Raw genomic sequence first — 23,118 nt, forward strand, 5'->3', positions numbered from 1 at the left:
CCTTCCCGGGGGCTTTAAAATCGCCCCGGGACAGCGGAGAAGTCCGCTGTCCGGGGCGATCTTAAAATGCTGGTGGGCGGCAGCGAAACCTTCGCTGCCGCCTGCCAGCATTTTAAAAAAACCCGGGATAGCGGAGGACTTCTCCGCTGTCTGGGGCGATCTTAAAATGCCGGTGGGCGTGTCCTCCGCTGTCCCGGGGTTTTTTAAAATGCTGGCGGGCGGCAGCGCTGCCGCCCACCAGCATTTTAAGATCGCCCCGGACAGCGGAGAAGTCCTCCGCTGTCCCGGGGTTTTTTAAAATGCTGGGGGTGGGAAGAAAAGCCCTTGTCCCCCCCCCCCAGCCTTCAGAAGAGGTCGGGGGACAGACTGTCCCCGGACCTGGTCTGAAGGCGGTTTCCATAGGAACGCATTGATTGATTTTCAATGCATTCCTATGGGAAACCGTGCTTCGCAAGACGAAAAACTCGCAAGACGAAAAAACTTGCGGAACGAATTAATTTCGTCTTGCGAGGCACCACTGTAGTTTTCTGGGGGAAAGAGGTCAAAGCACTAGCCTGGGAAACTAGAAGCTTTGTAGAGAGAAAGTGCTCTAACACAAGAGAATAGAATAATAGAATAGTAGTTGGAAGGTACCCCAAGGGTTATCTAGTCCAACCCCCTGCAATTCAGGTATCACATCTAAAGACATATCCCCCCCCCTCTTCCTAATAAAACAAGAAGAGCTCTGCTGAATCAGGCCAATGACCCAACTAGTCCAGCATCCTGTTCTTACAGTGGCCAACCAGGTACCCTCCCCCCTCCTTTTTGAAGATAGGACCAATGTTTGCCCACTCTAGTCTGCAAGGACCTGTTCTTCCAGAATTCTCCAAGATTATAGACGGAGGTTCTGGGAGGACATCTTCAAACTCCTTTAGTGCACCTGGAATACTGTGTCCTGTTCTGGGGGCCACTAAGAAGGATATTGACAAGCTGGAACATGTGCAGAGGAGGGCGACCAAGATAAGCCTTATGAGGAATGGTTGTGGGAGTTGGGTATGATTATCCTGGACAAGTGGAGACTGAGAGGTGATTTGATAGGTAAAGGTAAAGGGACCCCTGACCATTAGGTCCAGTCGTGGCTGACTCTGGGGTTGTGGCGCTCATCTCGCTTTATTGGCCGAGGGAGCCGGCGTACAGCTTCTGGGTCATGTGGCCAGCATGACTAAGCCACTTCTGGCGAACCAGAGCAGCGCACGGAAGTGCCGTTTACCTTCCCGCCAGAAGTACCTATTTATCTACTTGCACTTTGACATGCTTTCGAATTGCTAGGTTGGCAGGAGCAGGGACTGAGCAACGGGAGCTCACCCCATCGCAGGGATTCGAACCGCCAACCTTCTGATTGGCAAGTCCTAGGCTCTGTGGTTTAACCCACAGCGCCACCTGTGTCCCTTGGCGATTCGATATCCACCTTCAAATATATAAAGAACTGTTACATGGAAGAAGATGGAGCAGGCTTGTTTTCGTCTTCAGATGGTAGGACCTGAACCAATGGATTCAAGTTACAAGAAAGGAGATTCCAACTAAACACCAGGAAGAACTTTTCGGACGGTAAGAGCTATTCAATAGTGAAACAGACTCCTTTGGGAGATGGTGGACTGTCCTTCCTTGAAGGTTTCAAGCAGGTTGGATGACCATCCGTCATGGATGCTTTAATTGGAATTCCAGTATTGCAGGGGGTTGGGCTAGATGACCCTCAGGGTACCTTCCAAGTCTATACTTCTACGATTCTATGGCAAACATCAAACCTCCTGTATTAACTTGAAGAGGGGAATTGAATAGTTTGGGAAGCATGGGGACTGTCTTAACACAGGGTGGTCCAAAACATGGTTCAAGGACGTTTTTTGACAGCCCTCAGAAAGATTTGATGCCCTCCTCCGCAGGCCTCACTCTGCTTTCCCAAAGCCAGGTAAGTGAGGTGCTGAGCTTTGGAAAGGAGGTATGAGGCCTCTGACAGGGTCCTAGGTTCCTCCTGCCCAAAGCCTAGTTAGCGCTTTCCCAACTTTGGGAAGGAGATGAGAGGGCTCTTCACCCTGCCTGAGACTTGTGCCTCCTTCTCAAAGCCCGGTGCCTCAGTTATCTGACTTGGGGAAGGCAGGGCGAGGGCTGGAGGGAGGGGGTCTTGAAGTACTCTTGTGGTCCACTTGGTAGGAAAAGTTGGGCTGCTTTAGTCTGGCAGTGCCTGCAAAGTGGAGGGGGTATCTGACTCCCTGTGGCCCCTGCGGTTTTCCACCACAAAATGAGATCCATGCCAGCTGTATAGATAGCTCCTTTCTCTCTAAGCCATCTATCAGTGTTAGAACACCTGTCAGGAGCTATTTGAATTATATTTCACTCTGTGGCTGGCAAGGTTTTCATTTTGCAGACAATTTTTCCCTTCTTCTCCCCGCCTCCTTTTCACAGTAAGGGAGACCAAAAATGGTATTTAGCTATCTTAATGATGATACATTATGTGTATGTGTGTATGTATACCAATCACTTATTGAATGGATGGATATAAAGTGAGCAGATGAGGCATCTTTTGCGTGTGGTGTAGTGTTGGAAACCTCCCACATGGCCATGAAGCTCACTGGGTGATCTTTTCTTCTGTTTTACCAGTCTACCATTCATACATTGCAAGGGGTTGGACCAGATGACCCTTTGGGTCCCTTCGAACACTACAAATTTGTGCTTCTGTGCCCTCACCTGTAGCCTGTATTCTGCTGTTGAATAGCTGCTTTTGTTTTTTCTTGTCGTTCTACCCTATTTATTATTTTTTTTGCAAATAACTGTGAAGTTTTCCTTTACCATCAAGTGCTATATCAATTTCATAAAATAAAATAAAGATGTAAATGGGGGTAGGTGGAGAAAACCTTTGAGCTGTTTGGAGGGCAGATTTTTGGCCCAGTGCTACATGCAAAATTAGCATGCATGTGTTCCCTTAAAAGGTCCCCCCCCCCTCTGAATTCCAGAGAGACTTTGGGTTTCTTCCTTGATTACTGTCATCCATGACATGATCTGAACCCTTCCCCAGGTATCCTGGAAGCCACCCCTTTCACACAATCTTCAATTATTTTAACATGCAGAACAACCTTTTTGGTGGGGGTAGGGGTATAATTTTTTTAAGTTTTTAAAATAATGTATATAAAACAGTGAGAACAGTTATAACAACAGATAATAATTAAAAAATGAAAAACAAAACCATAAAATAGGTACTAAAATAGATTCAGTACATGGGTTAAAATAACAAAGTCCAAGTAAAGACTACCAGCATGATCTGATTATCAAGTCTTAGAATAATAGAATTCTAGAACTGTAGATTTGCCAGGCTTGTGATGAGGCTTATCTTGAAAATGATAGTTCTGCTGTATATGTAATAAAATAATGCCAAATCATATAAAAAGTGCCTGGTTTTAGTCCTTGTTGAAATCTCAAATTATGTGTAATTTTCTCCAGTATAATAACATTCCAGAGTTGGTGGCACCAAGTGTTGACACAGTGTCAGATTTTGGGCTGTTTTCCATTGAACTGCAATTACTATTTGAGCTGTCACAATCATGCATCAAAATTAAGCATGGACAACAAACAATGTTAAAAAAAAATCTGTCAAAATCATACTTCAAAAATATTGCAGCAGTTTATATTCCCACCAGTAAAAAGCGACCTTGAGACACCTTAGCAGGTTGACAGAGAGCTTTTTAGAGGCTGCAATAAATGGAATGTTACGTTTTTAGCAAACACTATTAGGGAGCAACATGTGTGTGTATGTATAAACATGCATCCTGCACATTTGCGCACACAAATAGATCTTGTGCTGAGTCCCCAAACCCTTCCCTGGCAGACGTCACTGCCTGCAAACGGGTTAGCTGGATGCTTTATTTATGAGGTGCTCAGTCGCACAGCCTCCTCCAGTGAGTCTCAGGCTCTCAATATTTCATGCAGGAACCCTCCAGCTGCTTGCCCCCATTTCTGGCATAAGCTGCTTTATTTTGCACTGGTCTCCAGGGGGGCATGGAGGCATGCTTCGTGCATTTGCTTGTTTCCTCACACAAAGAACCTTAAAAGCCATCCTCTGGTTCGAAGAGATTTTCAGATCCCTCCCCCCTTCCCTCCTTTCCTTCCTTCCTTCCTTCCTCATCAAAGGTTACTTTGGGTCGTCATGTACAATGGGACCAGCCCTGAAAGCCAGGATCCGGCTGCATGATCTGTGGTTTGCTTGGGGCAGATTTGCAATACATTATGTTTTGCAATACATTTCTTGTTCGTTCATTTGTTGCATTTATATCCCAGCTTTTTCTCCATGGAGCCCAAGGATGTTTCCCCTTCCCTCCTCATTTCACAGCCACAACAATCCTGTGAGGTTGGTTAGGCTGAGAGGTCCAAGGTCATTCGGTGAGCTTCAGGGCTGAGTAAGGATTCAGACTTTTGTATTTATTTTGAGAAACCCATGACTAAGTTAAGGTGGCTAACCAACTCCCTTTGCACTGGTGCTGGAACCCTGCTCACGAGGCCTGATTAAAAGCATTCAAGGGGAATAATGTAAATCAACGCTGTCGCCCTCTCGCAATGAGGCATTAGTTTCTTCACGCGTCTCTGTCTTGCTCATTTAAAGCAGTTTTAATCACAGATGCAAAAGGACTTGATCAGTGGGGCGGGCTGCTGAGACATGGCAGGCAAAGCGGTGAGTGCCCATCTGGGGACAGTGGGGGCCCGGCTTATAGGGGGCCCTGAATGCCAAATTTTAACTTACTCCTCCGCCTTTGGACTAAAAAATCCTTCTGGAGGATAGTGACTGAGTCTAACGGCTGCTGCCAGAAACAACACATGACAGATCATAGAATTGAAGAGTTATAGAGTTGTAAGGGACTCAAGGGCAATCTAGTCTAATGTCCTGCAATGCAGGAATCACAGCAAAAGAATGCCAGACACAGTCATCCAATGTCTGTTGAAAGACCTCCAATGGAGGAGAGTCCATCACCTTCCAAAGTAGCCAGTTCCACTATCAAGCAGCTCCTTAAGTCATCCTTTGGAGGGTGCAGAGCAGGGCTAGTGAGGGAAGCAGCCTGGAGCAAAAGGGTGGGACACAAGGGCCAGTCTGAGAGTTTTGGAGGGCCACATGGGGCTCTGCCATACGCAAGGTCCCCCCAAGGCTTCCCTAACACAATGCATTTGGGTAACACATCATTTGGCTGGAGAGCTGCATTGCAAAATTCAGAGATTTCAAAGGGTTGGCTGCCTTTCGTGCATTCTCTGTGGGAAGTGCAAATGAGGGAGGTTGGCATTAAAAGGCAAACCGAACAGGATTCCTCCCCCATCCCTAACTAGGAAGACAGGTGGCCAGTGGGCTGATGTGTTTGTGTGGGTCTTTCTTTTTCTTCTTCTTAAGCTTTAATTAATTGAAAGGCAAGGTGGCAACTCAGCTGTTGCTCCCGGCTCCCTCCTGTGCTGCTGCTGCTGCTGCTCACCATGGAGGGAAGTTTCAAATGCTCCTGGGAAGTGACCCACTTTTCTCGTTCCTGAATCTTCCCCCTTTCTTCCTTTCTCCGCTTTCCCCTCCCACCTACTTTTCTCTGCACCCCATCTGTCAATTATCTCCCCCTGGTTCCCCGCCCCCTCTGCTTTGTTCCTTCCACCCTTATCTCTTGTCCTTCTTGTGGTGCAGGCCACCATTAGGGCACAAAGAAGCACTGCCTCAGCAACCCCAGCCAGCACTACCTACCATCCTCCTTACTTACAACAACCGGTCCAGGGGGTGGCGATGCTGCCTGTCAACTCAGTGTGCAACAGCCATGAAAAATGCAAACTCCATGCTAGGGATCATTAGGGAAGGAATCGAAAATATAACTGCCATTACATAAATCTATGGGGCAACCACATTTGGATTACTGTGTGCAGTTCTGGGTGCCTCACCTCAATAAGGGTACTGTAGATCTGTAAATGTTTCAGAATAGGGCCACCAGAATTATGAAGGTGGTGGTGGAGAATGGAGCGACTTCCCTATGAGGAAAGTTTGCCGCATTTGTGACTTTTCAGTTTAGAGAAAAGGCAAGTAAGAGGTGACATGACAGAAGTTTATAAAATTATGTGTGGCATGGAGAAAGTGGAAATAGAAAAAGGTTTCTCCCTCTCTCATAACACTTGAACTCGTGGTCATCCAATGAAGCTGAACATTGGAAGACTCAGGGCAGATGAAAAGATGTACCTCTTCATATAGCACATAGTTAAACTGTGGAACTCACTCCTGCAGGAGGCAGTGATGGCCATTAATTTGAACAAATTCATGGAGGAGAGGACTATCACTGGCTACTAGCCATGATGGCTGTGTTCTGCCTCCACAGAGGCAACAATGCTTCTGAACACCAGTTGCTAGAAGCTTCAAAAGGCGAGAGTGCTTCTGTACTCAGGTCCTGCTTGTGTGTTTTCCACAGGCATTTGGTTGACCACTGTGAGAACAAAATGCTGGACTAGATTGGCCATTGGCCTGATCCAGCAGGGTTCCCCTTATGTTCTTTGTGGAATTCAGCAAGGAAGAGGACTGGGTAAAACAATTATTAGTTGCCTCTGCCTGTCATTGGCTCTGGTGCCACCTACTGATAGGCTCTCTGGCTTTTGCCCTACCAGCGGAGGCTGATCCAAATGGGGTGCTGCCCCACCAACTGGTCTGATGCTGCTTACAGATGCAACTCTCTGCCTCTCAAAAAAGGGTCAGAGATGGATTTGTGTGATAGAAACAGCTCTCTAATCCGTATGTGTCACTCTCATTGATCAGTGCAACACCCCCACCCCAGACTACAGGGTTGTAATAGAGGGTACGACTTGCACATTGTTTAGGGTAGAACTGAAGTCACACCTGCAAAAAAATAAAAAATCAAACACCTGCCCCATTTGTCTTCTGCTTCATCATCTTGTACGCTCAGATCTCATGACGTCCGTGCCATCCGCAGACAGGCAGGCAATTGCTTTACTTTGCATTTGCAAACAGAGAATGCACCTCCCGGCACTTCAAGGAGACCCAGGTCTGCTATTTTGAGCCCATTCCTCTTCATTTTGGCAAGTGGAGAGGTTGACAGCGGCAATGCATGCATCTCGAATGCGCTAAAATGTGTGTTGCAATCCAGCAGTGTCTTCCAGTTTTTTCAAGATCAAGAGGTTCAGACGGTTGCTAGGATATGCAGGGGCTTCTGTGAGCCAGTGCTGTGTATATCCTGATGTGGTGTGTGAGAACATTAGAAGGGTCTGCTGGATCAGGCCTAAGAGGGCTGATCTAGTCCAGCATTGCCTCCTCCCCAGAGGAGCAAAGGAGGACATGCCCAAGGTGCTTTTGGGGCACAACTCACAGAAAGCTGCCTTGCCCGGAGCAAGGCCAATTGGTCCATCTATGTCAGTGCTGTTGACACTAGCTGGCAGTAGCCCTCCAGGGTTTCAGGCAGGGTTTCATTTCCAAGCCTACCTGGAAATGCCTTTGGGGATTGAACCTGGGACCTTCTGTCTGCAAAGCAGGTGATCTATACTACTGAGCTGCAGCCCTTCCCTGAAAAAAATTAAGTAAGATTCTAGTCCTCATGGTTCTGAATGAAGGACTGAATTAAACAGAGATATAGAAAGGTGCATTATACCAAGTCAGACCACTGCTCAGTCTAACTCTGCATCATCTACATTGACTGGCGGTGATTCTCCAGGGTTTCAGGCAAGGGAGTCTACATCCACTCAACCACTTCATTAGGAGCAACTGGGACTTCTACAAGTTCCACATAAAACCTGTTCTGTATTTGTCAGAAATCAATCTTTTAGTGTGGTGGCATCTACAATTTGGAACTCCCTGCTTCGTGACATCAAGCAGGCTCCTTCTCTGTACTCCCTTTGGTGAGTGGAAAAAACAAATTGTTTTGCCCAGATATCTGGAATGCTTGTGTTATTAGTTTATTGCTGGTTTTGATTTTCTGAGTGTATTATAATTTTGTTGCTTTATTATTTTTGTAAACTGCTTCAAGTTTTTTAAACAATCAAGTAGTGTATAAATTACAGTATATGAAATGAATAAATGAATAAACAACTTGTTGCTTGAAGGAATACGTTCTTTTAGCTTGTCGTGAACCAACCGACAAGCCTCTCAGTTGGGCTTTCTAATATTATATGAGAATGAAAATCCTTTCCCTCCAGACTGAGTCTGCGGTGTTCATAATTTCATAAACTTCCTTCACATTCCTGCCCTGGCAATGCTCCTTTCTCAACTAAAAACCCCCAGACATTTAACCTCTCCTTGAAAAGTAGCTGCTCCAACCCATTAATCACTTTTTATAACTTCAGAGGTGAGCAGGAATTAACTACCCAATGGGCTCTTGACTCCTTAATTCTCCTGCTCCAGAATCAGTAGCTGTATTAAGATTGAGCAAGGGTGTATGGGAGCTACTTATGAATCTCGGGGGTGGGGGAGTCAGAGGTTTTTGTCATAAAATTTGTGTGTACTAATTTGTATGTGTGTGTGCTAAGCTAGAAATGACTACTTGTATATCAACAGAAGAATATGGTGGGAAGAGCTGTTTGATAGTAGAGCGGACTCCCTCAGAAGCTGGTGGGACTCTTCTTCCTTGGAGGTTTTCCAACAAAGGTTGGATAACCATCTGCCAGGGATTCTTTAGCTGTGATTCCTGCATTGCAGGGGGGTGGATTAGATGACCCTTTGTGTCCTTTCCAACTCTACATACAATTCTGTGATTCTATGATGCCCCAAATGTTCAAATGCCTCCAGTAAAATATGCCCCTATTTGGAATTCTTAGTGACTCTTCAGCTTCAAGCCAAGATATCTCAAGAGAGCCTCTTTGAAGACGTGAGCCGGAGACTTACAAACAACACAAAACTTATCGCCCACCAATACTAATAATGATCATTTCCCTCAGGGATTGTGAATGCCACAACCCAATTTGTACTTCTTCTTTTTTTTGATGTGCTGAATTTTAATTTCTATTCAATTGTATTTTTCATTCCTTGTGCTCTTAAGAAGAAAAATATAGCCATGCTAGATCAGATCAGAGGGAACCAGCCCATGTAGTCCAGACTCTTGTTCTCGCAGTGTCCAGCCAGATGCCCCAATGGGAAGCCCACAAGGAGGACCTGAGTGCAACAGTATCTGACCAGCTCTTGTTCCCCATCAGCTGGCATTTAGAGCTAGGCTGTCCCTGCAGGTTCTATCATAGTAGATGCCCATATGGAGAGCCCTCCCAGATCAGGCCAAAGGGAGCCCATCTAATCCAGCATCCTGTCCTTACAGTGGCCAGCCAGATGCCCCAATGGGAAGCCCATGAGCAGGACCCAAGTGCAATAGTAGCCGCTCTCCCCACCAGTGGTTTCCAGCAGCTGGCATTCATATTACTGTCTCCGACCATGGAGGCAGAGCATAGCCATCATGGCTAATAGCTGTCAATAGCCTTCTACCGAATTTAAAAGCAGATTGGACAAATTCAACTCTGTGTTACAAAGATGTCTGCAAACGTGACATGAGGGCTGGCAACATCAACGCTGCCATGTGGGAATGCTGGAGGCAGTCCATCAGGTCATGCATCAGTAGCAGTGACCAGAGGAGGAATGACCGTTGGGAAGAGTGCAGAGAGAAGAAACGCCACGTGCATCTGCAGCAGCACAACTGGATGCCTTAAACTGCCCCAGCGGCAACAAAACATGTCTCTCCCATTTCAGTCTCTGCAGCCACAGCAGGTGCGGCAACCTTCCAGCAGTTTGACCTCACCCCCAAAAGCACACTCGTTCATGGTCTTCTGAGACAGATAGATGGCAGCAACAACCCTGCACCCCTTCCAGTTAGAATCAGGTACAATTTGCAGTGCTCGAGATAAGCTCCTTCAGCTGAGGGGTTTAGGGGAAAAGTCAGCACGCAGATTATTGCAGTGTTGGACAAGCCTAAAAATTTCCCATCGTAATATTATAACCTAGTGGTAAGCACTATTTATAGCACTGCACAATGTCTGCTCCCTCCCTCTTTCTCAGCATTGTTTTCACAGTTTATGCCAATGCTGTTCCACCAGAGTAACTGGCATGAGATGGAAATTTAAAGCTGGTGATGAATGGAGCTTGAACAAAAAATGCACAGTAAACACTTTAATTTCTGTACGACATTAGCGTATTGCTACATCCCAAAGCATCAATATGGAACAGGCTGTCTACAGCAGGAGCTGCAGTGATAACAACTTATTCTTCAGTTGGAGGGAGAGAGGGAAATAACTCAATTTTTTAAAGGAGGGAGAATGCTCCACTCTAAAAAAATTCACAAATCCCATACCGGCAAGAACAAATCAAAAGAGCTTGCGTGGAGTTGACTCCTTCCAACTAGGAACATGATCTGAATGCAGAATTGCCTTTAACGCTGGTGGCATCTCAAGAGAATTAGGTCCTTGATCATAAATTATTTAGAAATATTAGGCAGACAGCAGGCCGTGATTTCAAATTGATTTGTGGTGATATTAACAAGAAGAAGCTAGGGGGGGAGGGGGAGAGGGAGAGAGAGAATACAGTGATCTGAATCTGAGACAGAATAACCAACACTAGACACTCAAGGCGGGCGGTGGGTGGGGGAATATCTCACTGGCTCTGATCCAAAATCTATTTGAGTGTTGGGAGGCTAGAATCTTTTTCAGCTCTCACAACAGAAATGGGAGAAAAACAGGGGAGATCTCAGCTTGGGCTGCAGACTGTGTCTCCCGGTCTTTGAGCTCAACAATAAATGGAGAGTATGGCATTCCTGACTCCTGGAGGCCTCTCAGTGAGTGGTGATTTGAAACCAGGCTCTTTTGTACCAAACTCTGCCAGAAGGCAGGCCAGTATGGAGTGGGTGTCTAGGCAGTTAAGACAGCATTTAAGGTCTCTTAATGTCAGAGGTGCTTCTAATTCCCTAGGAAAGAGTTAACCAACATTGTGCCTTCCAGGCATTAAGAGCATAAGGAGACTCCTTCTGGATGAGTCCAGCATCCTGTTCTCACAGTGGCCAAACCTACAAATGGGAAACCTACAATCAGGACCTGAGCGCAACAGGAACTCTCCCCATTTGTTATTCCCAGCAAGTGGTATTCAGATGCATACTGCCTCTGATAGTGGAGGAAGAACATAACTGTCATGGCTAGTGACCACTGATAGCCTTATTCCCCATCATGAATTTGTCTAAACTCCCTTCAAAACCATCCAACTTGATGATGATGATCAACAAGCTTATAAAATCATGCACGGCATAACCTGGAACTTGTGGACTTTCAATGAAGCTGAATGTTAGAAAATTCCAGACAGCTAAAGCCCTTCCTCACATAACACATAGTTAAACTGTGGAACTCCCTCCCACAGGAGACAGTGATGGCTGCCAACTTTGATGGCTTTAAAGGGGGATTAAATAGATTCATGGAGGAGGAGGAGACTCCCAATGGCTACTAGCCCAAATGGCTATGCTCTGCCTCTGTGGTCAGAGGCAGTAATGCTTCTGAGTACCACTTTCTGGAAACTGCAGGATTGGAGAGGGCTCTTGTGCCCAATCCTGCTTGCGGATTTCCCATAGGCATCTGGTGGGCCACTGTGAGAAGAGGATGGTGGACTTGATTGGCCATTGGCCTGATCCAGCAGGAACTTCTTATGTACATAGACGAATGGATCCCTCTTCTATTTCTAGTTAAAGGCACACAAAAACATCTCCACTCCCTGAAGTTGCAGTCACTTGATATATTGTTGGGGCTTCCCATGGCTCCAACCATGTTTCTTTTTCTTTTTTAAAATATGCATTGATTAGTGCTTAGGAGTACAGCTCCCTAAGCACCACCTTCCTTTGGAGTCTGCCCGCTGGAGGGTCAGTGGGATTGCACAATTCTTCCTGCCCTTGTTTGGGATGGTGATGGGTGGGCACAGTTGACTGGCGCAGCTGCTCTTGTTAGGAGACTCTTTGGACACAGGACACAGGAAAAAGGTCATGGTGGTCAGGCAGCAGGGAGGAAGGATGAGTAGCGGAGTTGCTGCTATAAGCCTCGGAGCCAGGAGTATAAAACCCAGTAGTGGCACACTTTGCCGTTTTCGGCACACAGCCAGACTAAGCAGTTCTGCATTGGCTGGAAAGCATGATCTGCTTGAGGGTTGCTGTGCCAGCATGCTTGGATTTATTTGCCTGTTCATCTGGACCCCATCTGCACCACTGAAAGCACTCTTAGACCACTCTTAAACAGACATGGCTTCCCTCCAAAGAACCCTGAGAATTGTAGTTTGTAAAGGATGCTAAAGGTTGTTAGGATACCCCATTCTCCTCCCAGACGTACAATTCCCAGGCTTCCCTGTGAAGAGGGGTTGGTTCTTAAAACCACTCTGGGAAATGTAGCTCTGGGATGGGAATAGGGGCCTCCCTCCAGTTCTCAGCACCCTTAACAAACTACAGCTTCCAGAATGCGTTGGGGGAAGTATTGATGGTTCAAAGTGATGCAATAGTTATTGCTTATTTATGTTGTCTAGCTCAGTGTTTTTCAACCACTGTTCCGTGGCACACTAGTGTGCCGCGAGATGTTGCCTGGTGTGCCGTGGGAAAAATTGAAAAATTTGAAAGATTTTTTTTTTTTTTAAAAAAGTCAAATTTTCACCCACTAGGCGGGCGCCGGACTGTGTCCACCCTATTTTCCATCCATCCTGGGTGGGGATCAGATCGGATGGGATCGGATGAGAGCGGACAGGCGGTCCGCTCTCATCCGATTCCCCATAGAGAGCAGCAGGGCTCTGACATCTCCCTCTCCGCACACAGTGCGGAGACGGAGCTGTCATCCGCCGGCTCAGCGGGGATCAGCGGATCGATCTCCGCTGAGTAGAGAACAGTTCGCAACGTTTTTGTTTGCCATTAAAGAAAAAAATATTAAACATTTTCTAATGGTGGTGTGCCTCGTGATTTTTTTCATGAAACAAGTGTGCCTTTGCCCAAAAAAGGTTGAAAAACACTGGTCTAGCTGAAACTATTACAAAATATAAGATATAATAGTAGTGCTTTAAACATGCCAAGACCTAACTTGAATATATACCTACTAAGGCTAATCAGGAAATTTCTGGTGAAATGTTTTCCAGTCAGAAAAGGTTATCGTTGTCAAAAGCATTAACAAGACAAGGTTTATTAGGGGAGAAATTAAAGCTTATTTCAGGGACATATAAACTTTAGTTCTTTAAAAGAGAAAGTTTGCTGACTGAGCTGGGTTTTGACCAGCCATGCAAATACAGAACTGGGAACCAGAAGCCAACATCAGCATTGCTAATTTAACAGGGCTGCCTAATCTCAAGCAACCATGATCCAGGATTGAAGATTTAATTGCTTCCTATGAAAACTCAGACTTGTTTACACATAAGTAAATCCAATGTGCTCAACGGAGGTAACTCTCTGTTTTGTTGTGAAATAACTGGGGAATACCAGTTGATCCCAAAGTCCCATGTGTGTGGGAAGCTACAAAGAAAAACAGCAGACTGCCTGAATTAAAAAAAATGTGGGACTTGACTCAATCTCTGGTCAAAAAGAACCCCTAGCTGCATTTAAAACAGTGTTTGTTAGACCCTTAAATCAGTGTTTCCCAACCTTGTGCCTCCAGCTGTTTTTGAACTACAACTCCCATCATCCCTGACTAGCAAGACCAGTGGCAAGGGATGATGAGAATTGTGGTCCAAAAACAGCTGGAGGCACAAGGTTGGGAAACACTGCCTTAAATATCCAGTATTAAGTTCGGGCATGTGCTCCCCAACCTCTACCCATCTTGGAGTGAATAGACTACAACCTTAAGTAACTTTAAATGCTTTACTTACAGTAATCAGAGGTCTCATGCATTGTTCAATACTACAGCAGAAACAATATAGGTAAGGTATTATTGGTTATAAAATAGAGAAGTTGTTTTCAAACATGCAGTCTGAGTCTGGAGCCCTGATTACATACTTCAATGGGAAGAGGGGAAGAAAGAGAAAGAAATGAACAGGCCTCCCACCTTGGATATGAGGGGACATGACACCACAGATTCTACTCTAGTAATTTAGAACTCAGTGGTCCTTAACACCTTCATTCACTAAGTAGCATAGAGATGCACTGTTAGGTTTGAATCCAAAATCTTTCACATGTTTTAAGTGTACATAGGATAGAGATTGCCCCTTCCATGGAAATACATAATAAAACACGGTTCCTGGGAAGTTAATTAACTTAAATCAGGGCTGCCATGTGTCTGGAATTTCCTGGACATAGCAGAATTTTCAAAAATTGGTCAAAATGCCTGGGGAAACCCAGGCGTATGGCAGCCCATATCAGAAGAGTTCATTTTTTCATTTTTTTTTTCAAATTTTATAAAATAGATTAAAAGCTGCAATTTCCTCCCAAGATTTTGCAAAAAGCTCAACAACTTTGCCCCAAAAAGCTCAGCAACATTTGTGACCGGATTTTCACTTTTTGAAATATGGCAACCCTACTTAAATGCAATATTTAAGCCCTGCTAGGCTCCTTCCTAAGCCCCATATAATTGTCCCCTTCATAATGGTGGCATTAAACCTCCTTTGCTGTGGTGAGGGTGTGCCTGAAGATTTACTTGAAACTTCAGTAGAGGAAAATGTATGAATAAGTGAAGCACACCCTATTTTATAATAATGGGTAATAATTTTTATTTTATTTTTTTGATTTATTTATTAAAGGGAATTTAAACTCTACCTCTCACCCCCTGCCTCCTTGCATGGAGTTGGTCTGATCCACAGCTTTTCCTTCTTCTGCAGCAGTGGTGGGTGTTAAGAGCTAAGACTGAGGCCTCCGGGGAGCTTGGTTTTGCAAACTGGTTGATACATTGCAATAGGACAAAGAACCAAGCACTCCCTCCCAGCTCCCCCACCCCCAGCTTCTAAAGTATTGATTCCTCTCATTGTTTAATAGCAATGCTTATGAGCTTGTGTACATTTTACTTTAGGTTCCAAGGGCAATTACGAAATCAGACATGTAGTGAAGGGCCTTTCTTTTAAAAATATTTTTAATTAAATCTCAACAACAAGTGCAATGAAATCACATTTCCAAAGCAGGAGGTATAAAATGCCAAAATCGGAACGTTCATAATAAAGTAACATACAAAATCATAAAAGTATACAACAAACGAAACAAACTGCAAACAATATGCACTAGATCACGATGCACATGAAAACAAACAAAAATATAGTGCAAAATCTGAAGATAAATAATGCACTGAGACTGGTTTAAGTAATAAGAATAATTAAGCCTTAATTCAAATTGTTCATACAGCTGTAGCAGTGAATGGCCTTTCTGAAAATAATATCTGGATCACTTTAGGCACATGTGGGATTATTTTTTTTATTATTGCTTTGAATACTGATACATAGCTGCATAATCAGAGATTCCTGCTCCTAAATAGATCTGTTTCTTTACATTCCTTCTCTGCCTACGTTAAAGTTCAACATGCAAGGTGTTTTTTTCTCCTTCCCCCACCCACCCAGTGCCCATCTGTTTGCAAAATGCAGCATTTGGCCTGTAAATCAGCAGGTGTCTGCTGCTGCAGCATCTCATTTTCACCCTGTTACTGGCAGAGCCGAACAATACTGGTGCGCCAGCAGACAAAAACACCTTCATTTGTCTTCATTGTGGAAATACGTGTCTGGAAGTTATCTTGGGTTTGGGGGGTGGGAGGGGTTGGGCCACCCGGTCTTTCCTAGCAAAGGGACTCCGAGTGCAAAAGAGCTGCGCTGTGCGTGCCCAGACACTGCATCATGTATTGAAAATACCACTTACTTCAACGTTCCTCGGTTCAAATTAGGCCACAACTTTATTGAAGTGGTTTTGGCTTAGGCACTGAGTATATAACCTGTTTCAACAAGTCCACCTATTCTTTGATTCTCCAAGGAGTCGAACCAGTGGTGAGGGAGTCATATACAGTGGTACCTCGGGTTAAGTACTTAATTTGTTCCAGAGGCCCGTTCTTAACCTGAAACTGTTCTTAACCTGAAGCACCACTTTAGCTAATGGGGCCTCCTGCTGCTGCCGCGCTGCCTGAGCCCGATTTCTGTTCTCATCCTGAAGCAAAGTTCTTAACCTGAGGTACTATTTCTGGGTTAGCAGAGTCTGTAACCTGAAGCGCATGTAACCCGAGGTACCACTGTAGAAGACATCAACCAGGTACTCCAGACAGGAGCACCACCTCCAGGATCCCTTTAACATAGTGGTTTTCATCTTTTTTGAGTCCATGGCTCCCTTGGCCAACCACATTCTTTCTGTCGCTCCCTTGTGAGATACAGCAGAATCGTATCATCAGGATGTACATAAGTAAGGATTCCCCTGGTCTGCCCCATCTCATTCCATCCCTGTCTGTTTTTGGCAATGCTTCCTAAAGGTAAAGGTAAAGGGACCCCTGACGGTTAGGTCCAGTTGCGGACGACTCTGGGGTTGCGGCGCTCATCTCACTATACTGGCTGAGGGAGCTGGTGTACAGCTTCCAGGTCATGTGGCCAGCATGACTAAGCTGCTTCTGGCGAACCAGAGCAGCGCATGGAAACGCCGTTTACCTTCCCACCGGAGCAGTACCTATTTATCTACTTTCGCTTTTTGGTGTGCTTTCGAACTGCTAGGTTGGCAGGAGTTGGGACCGAGCAACAGGAGCTCACCCCATCGTGGGGGATTCGAACCGCTGACCTTCTGATCAGCAAGCCCTAGACTCTGTGGTTTAACCCACAGTGCCACCCGCGATGCTTCCTACGCAAGTGTAAATGTAAGTATAAGTGTAAATGTAAATGTAAATGTAAGTGTAAATGGGAGCATGCAAGTGGGGATTCCCCTGTTTCATTTTTTATTAGTTCTTGTCAGACTAAAGAATCTTTCCAGGCGCAAGAAGCAGAAAGAATAAAATAGCAATGTCAGCCCAGTTGGCAATACAGTAATTACTGGCAGTCCATAAGAGAATGCCATCAGTGTTGACACCTGCCTTGATTTTACAGTTTTATATCTTATTTTTTAATCCAAATTGTTTTATTTATTGCAAGATCTTTAGTTGGGCAGCATGCAAATAATAGCAGTAAATAAATGCTTTATTTTTTTTGGAGTGGTGGCAGGGGGTGGGGGAATACTTTTATTCATGGCCTCAGATGACCCTGGAGAGGACCAACCTATGTGGCTTTGTGGGTGTGAGGCAAGGAAGAAGGGCTACCCCTATGCTATTCATATAATCAGTTATCAGAAATCAATATATTCATATATGCTCACACATAATCAAGGCTTACAGTATTTGAAAATCCATTTTGAATCAAAGGGAAGCTGTGCCTTAGCTAACTGCATATTGCTTGAAACAGCAAAGTTTAGAACCGACCTTTCCCCTACTACATCTGTGAACCCTGGACATGGGGAAGACGTGAATCAGAGATTCTGGTACAAAATCCCCTCAGATACAGGCTAAATTAGTCCACAGAACAGGAAGAGCAAAACCACAAAAACTCCAAACTCCCTGTCCTGTCATAACTAGGGGAGAGGTTAGACAGAGCGTCACTGCAAGCATCGGAAAGCAGAACTTGAACTCGGTGTTTGACCAGTGCTTGACCAGGTGCTGGAAACATGGCCAGAAGCTTGCTAATTGGCTATTGCTTGCTGACAATATCGTGACTGTCTCATGGTTGTCTCATGATCTATGATTTGCTGTGATCTACTCAGGTATAAAGACCTCTGGATTTCTGTCAATCGGGGTCCCAGTTCCTTTTGGAAGAGATTCCAAACTGGGTCCTTATTGCCTGGCAATAAACTTCACCTTCATTCTCTCCATTTGCTGAGTCTGCCTGATCCTTATTTTGCACCTAGTGAGTACCTGCTCACGTTCACCTTGCTTCAGGTGCTGCTAATACTATCCAATTACAGGCTTTGGAGTACATTGAATGTCTTATAGAAGCCTCAAGGAAGGTCAAACCAAGCAGTGCCACTGCTCTGCAGGGCTGAGCTGACGCACTCAACATGGCAGCCCCAGCCTACCTTTCCTGAAGCCACAATGGGGGCCCTCTTATCTTCCTTGAGGCCCCTGTGCACATAGTGCCTACAGGAAAGATCAATATTTATTCCTGTTTGAAAAAACTCCAAATAGTGACGCCCTTCCCCTGCTGGGCTTCAAAATTAGTATGCATAAAGATTTTAGTCATGATTTTTAATAATGGGCTGAATTAAAGAATATAGGAAACTGCCTTATACTGAATTGGACCACTGGTCAGTTTAGGTTAGTATTGTCTACACTAATTGGCTCTGTGGGGTTTTAGATAAGGGGTATTTCCTGACCTACCTGGAGATCCCATTGGGGATTTAACCTGGGACCCTTCTGCATGCAAACCAGAGGATCTACTGAGCTGCAGCCCTTTCCCAACCCCACAATGTTTATTTTGAAGTTTTAAACTGCAGATAAAAGAAAGTGCTTCTTCATACAGCACATGGTTAAACTGGAGCTCTCTCCTACAGGAGGCAGTGACAGCCACCAACGTGGGTGGTTTTAAAAGACAATTAAATTCATGGAGTCAGAGAAAATTACCAATGGTTATTAGCCACAATGGCTATGCTCTGCCTCCATTGTCAGAGGCAGCAATGCTTCTGAACCCAAAAGTGCTGGAAGCCACAGGAGGGGAGAGTGTTCTTGCCCTTGGGTCCTGCTTGCAGGTTTCCCATGATAAGCATGTGGTTGACCACTGTGAAGACAAGGCTGCTGGAGTAGATGGACCACTGGTCTTATGTTCTTGCTTTGCTGATTGATGGCTAATAAAGCCTTTTCCAGCTCTGTAAGATTTTTGTTCTTTCAGTGGAGCAAGGAGAGCTTTATTTAGTGTCTGAAACACAACCATACCACAGATTAAAGACAAAGGCTTTATTATGTGTGCTGGTTTATTTCTCAATGCCTTTCTTAGGATGACATTTGCCCTTTTCTATTGTAGCAAATGCTCCCTGCAATTTTGACCCTCATTAAAGCTGTCTCAGACGGATTTGGATGAGGATGATTTTGGATGAATATATGCAGGGGTTTGGTAAGCTGTGACCTGTGTGTTTGTGTGTGTGCTAGAGTGGGCTGGGGCACCAGATTGGCAAGGGACCCCGACCTGAGGGGAGACCTCAAAAGCGAAGGCCTGTCTTTCATTTCCCAACCTTGACTCTGCTCACCCAAAAAACCCTTTGTGTTGAGGGCAGAGGGCAGGCAAGAGGCCCTGCCAAGCTATTTTGGAAAGATCCAGTTTACTTCCCGGCCTGAATCAATACCCGTCTTTGTACTCTGAATTGCTTTCTCTTTCCGGATATTGTCAAGGGCCCTTGTGCAGTAGACAGCCTGTTTTGAAAATGTCACAGCCTATCAAAACATCTCAGATGGGGAGCGGCCTTTGGGGGCTTGCATTTCTTTGGCCCTCTTGTCAGGCTAGACAGGCGAGGCAAATGCATTAATTGAAGGATGACGGAGAGAAATAAAGAGGGGCAGGAGAGAAATGTCAGCTTGCTTCCCTGAGCTGTCGGAAGTGCAACAGGGTGGTCTCTTTGCATGAACACTGCTTTACCATAACATGGTGCCTGGCGTGGAGAAAGTGGATAGAAAAGTCATTGCACTATTTGAACCAAAGGCCAGGATCTCCTGGACCTGAGTGCAACAGCAACTCCCCCATCTTGTGCCTCCCAGCAGCTAGCATTCAGGGGCATACTGCCTCTGAATTTGGAGTACAGCCGTCATGGCCAGTAGCCATTGGTGGCTCTCTCCTCCATCAGTTTGTCCAATCCTCTTTTAAAGGCACTCAAGTTGTTGACCATCACTATGCCTCGTGGAAGCAAATTTCGTAGGTTAACTATGCACTGTTTGTGCAGAAAGTCCTTCCTTTCGACTGTCCTGAATTTTCAAACATTCAGCTTCGCTGGATGCCCCCACTGGGTTCTAGCATTATGAGAGAGGTTGACAAACTCTCTTGTCCACTTTCGCCACAGAATTCCCAGCAACTGGCACTCAGAGGCATACTGCCTCCAACAGCTGAGGCAGAGCACAGCCATTGTGGCTAGCAATCACCATCAGTCCATGCGCCATGACCTGAGCGCAACAGCTTTCTCCTTACTTGCCTCTGACAGACGTGGTAGAACTTAGCCATCCAAGTTGGTGGCCATCAGTTTTTCGTGTGGGATTGAATTCCATAGTTTAACTCTGCCCTGTGTGAAGACGGATGTCTTTCCTTTTGACTGCCCTGAATTTTTCAGCACTGAATGGGTGTTGAATGGGTCCTGAATCTTCCAACACTGAATAACCCGTTGAGTTCTAGTATTATATCACTAGTATTATATCACTATTTGTGAAAGGTCACACTCCCCCATCCCGAACATTAAAATACCCACTAATTCCAATCCCTGAAGGGAATCTTGATAGATTGCCTTGTGTGAAGGCAGAAGCAAATCTATCCTATCAGCTGGATTCTGGGACCATTGAAGCACTATCCATGTAGGAGAAAAAGATGCCTGTCGATGGCAGCTGGCACCGAGGAAAGAGCCCATTAATCAGGCCAACGGCTGCAAACTGTTTGCTGCCTTATTGACTTCTGTTTGTCAGTTATGAATCAACCGTTGCATATATGACCTCCACTTTTAAGCAGGGATTGCAATTAGCTGCAGCGATAAATAACACCTGTCTTTTGAAAGACAAATCTAGGGCTCTTTGACCAGGAGGGTTTGAGCATTCAAAGGAAAACCTTTGCTAAATCTGGTAATTGCTGTTGTTATGAGATTGCTGCCTGATTACTAGGGATGGAAGGATCTGCCAGTTTTGCTTCTCTAGGATGGAAGGATCTTTCAGCTTTAGTTCTCTTGGGGCCAGTTTACCTGTGAGATCGCCTTCCCCCATATATGCCCACTTGACCACTTCAATTGGAGGAACTGGCACCATTACAGGTGCCACCTAACACCCCTTCTGCAATTGTAAGAACTCCATCTTTTAGTATGGCAGCAGCTGCACTTTGGAACTCCCTGCCAACTGACATCAAGCACACACCTTTGCTGCACTCTTTTGGATACTTGCTTAAAAAATTTGAGTAGCCTGTCAGATGTTTAGAAAATTGATGCACTTTTTGATCTGTTTTTAGTCTGTTGTTAACTTTTTGAAAGTTTTTAAATTATTGTTAATTTTTCTTAATGATTATTTTATTGTTTTAGTTTTTTTGTAAATCACATGTAGGGTATAGTTGTGTTTTTTTTACAGTGAAGCAGTGTATAAATTTAATGAAATAAATAATAAATTGAAAGATAGGCATTAATAAATAATTACAGAAAAATCCATCCACCATCTCTCTCCCAGGTTCCCTCTCCTGCTCACTATCCATTCTTCTTGAGGTCATAGAATAATAGAATAAAAAAACTGTAGAGTCTGAATGGAAACCAAGGGTCACCTGGTTTAACCCCTTGCAATCCAGAAATCACAGCTAAGATATGACACTTTCATATCTGGGCAGGGAAAGGATTTGCCACCCATTCCCTGTTCCTGGATTTCTGATGCCACAGGGAATTTCTTTTTACTCTCCTTCCTCTTGTTATTTTCTGTTTCAACTGAAACTCCTTTCATGTCTGTGCCTGAGTTTTCCTGCAGAAGGCAGACAAAGCCTGCAGGAGGGAACTCCTATCAAATCTTTCCAAAAAATTTAAAAAGGGAGACTTCCAAAAAGCAGCATAGATGGGGCTGGAAGGTGAGGGAAGGAGGGTGGTCTGAATCCACATGTTTCTTCTTTCTGGTTAAAATCATCTGAAATCTGACAGATGGAAAATTGGAAATACTTTTTATCTTTCTTCTTTCTTTTTGTATTATTTCCTTTCTTTTTCTTCTTTCTTTTCCTTTCTTTTCCTTTGAGTCCTTTGCTCTGGGTGATTTAAGAAAAAAATGGGGTTGGCTTTTACAAGTTTATTATCGGTCAGAGAAGAAAGAGTGGAGGCAGGAACCAGAGAAAGATAGGCAGATCTTTATTTTCTGTTGCAACAGAGTCCACACACCTCCACTTGCAAGGAGGTGAGGAGGACCCAGAACAAATGTATGTAAACAACTTTTAAAATACTTCAGAAATAGCCCAAAGACCACCCAAAAGCATCAGACAGGTGTCACAGAAAGAGGCGATCTACAACAGAAATTTGGGAGTATGAATGTCAAGATACCTGATAATGGCCAGCCTGGGCTATTCTTCTGAAATGGCAAATACCTTAGTTCTAAGATCCATGGTCACAGACCTTGCAAGATGTTTATGTTTTTTTACAGGATTTGAAGGATTTTGCTGGTGAAAAGAACCATTGGGAAGGGTTTTCCCAAGATACTTCCTTCTACGGCAGAGAAAATATCTGGGGTCATTAACAGAGTCAAGAGGATTGCTCTGTGAACTCAAAGTGCTTATTTTTTTCAGGGAATATTTCCTAATTTTTGAAGGGTGAAGGATTGGTTTTCTGTGCCCCTTAAAAATTCCTAATTTTTGAAGGGCAAAGGATGGATTTTCTGTGTACCTTAAAATTTGTGTAACATGAACCATTAGTGGGGTTCAAGCACTGAAGATGATTGTTGGTCGGTGAAGAACCCTGTGTGAGAGGCAGAGAATGGAGGAATTCTAGGCTGGGAGGCTGGGAGAAGAAAGGGGAGCTCCCAGGTGAGAGCTGGGGGAGGGGGTCCATCCCTTTCAGTGTGAGACAAAGGTTAAGATTTACCTTTGAGAGAGGACTTTGCATTTCCCTACTTTCTTTTTTGTTTTTATTTAGATTACTTTTTTTAAAAATCTTATTGTAGTATGAAAAAGCTTCAATAAATTTTTATGGAAAAAAGAGAAAAGATAGAAAAAATCATTTGAGATCTGATGTACAACTGGGAGGAAAAAAGGGAGACCCAGTAGCGAAGCCCCAGGCTCTACATTGACTCTGTTGCCATGAGTGATGTTTTCAAAAGAAAGTCAGATAAACTGTCTGATGAGCCAATTTTGGCCCCCTTTATGGATATCTCAATTTAAGCATGCCGGCTGGCTTTATTTAATTATCTCCCTTCCCACATCCTCTGCTTAATCCAGGCCAGTCATGCCTTTGTCAATATGTTATATACAACAGCTCTGAAAGGCTTTTTTTGCAGGTT

At 44.6% G+C, this 23,118-nt stretch overlaps 2 long non-coding RNA genes across 3 annotated transcripts in view; both read left to right on the forward strand.

Moving 5' to 3' along the window:
- Positions 1–23,118, forward strand: part of LOC309333646 — a 222,008-nt gene that overhangs the window by 17,064 nt on the left and 181,826 nt on the right. The window lies entirely within an intron of this gene.
- On the forward strand, positions 1,314–22,375 carry LOC309333634. Its single transcript, XR_014152620.1, has 3 exons — positions 1,314–1,587; positions 16,619–16,758; positions 22,267–22,375. It is a non-coding gene; the product is annotated as an uncharacterized lncRNA (long non-coding RNA).

The sequence above is a fragment of the Podarcis erhardii genome (assembly GCF_964252035.2).
Source record: "Podarcis erhardii genome assembly, chromosome: Z".
NCBI lineage: Eukaryota > Metazoa > Chordata > Lepidosauria > Squamata > Lacertidae > Podarcis > Podarcis erhardii.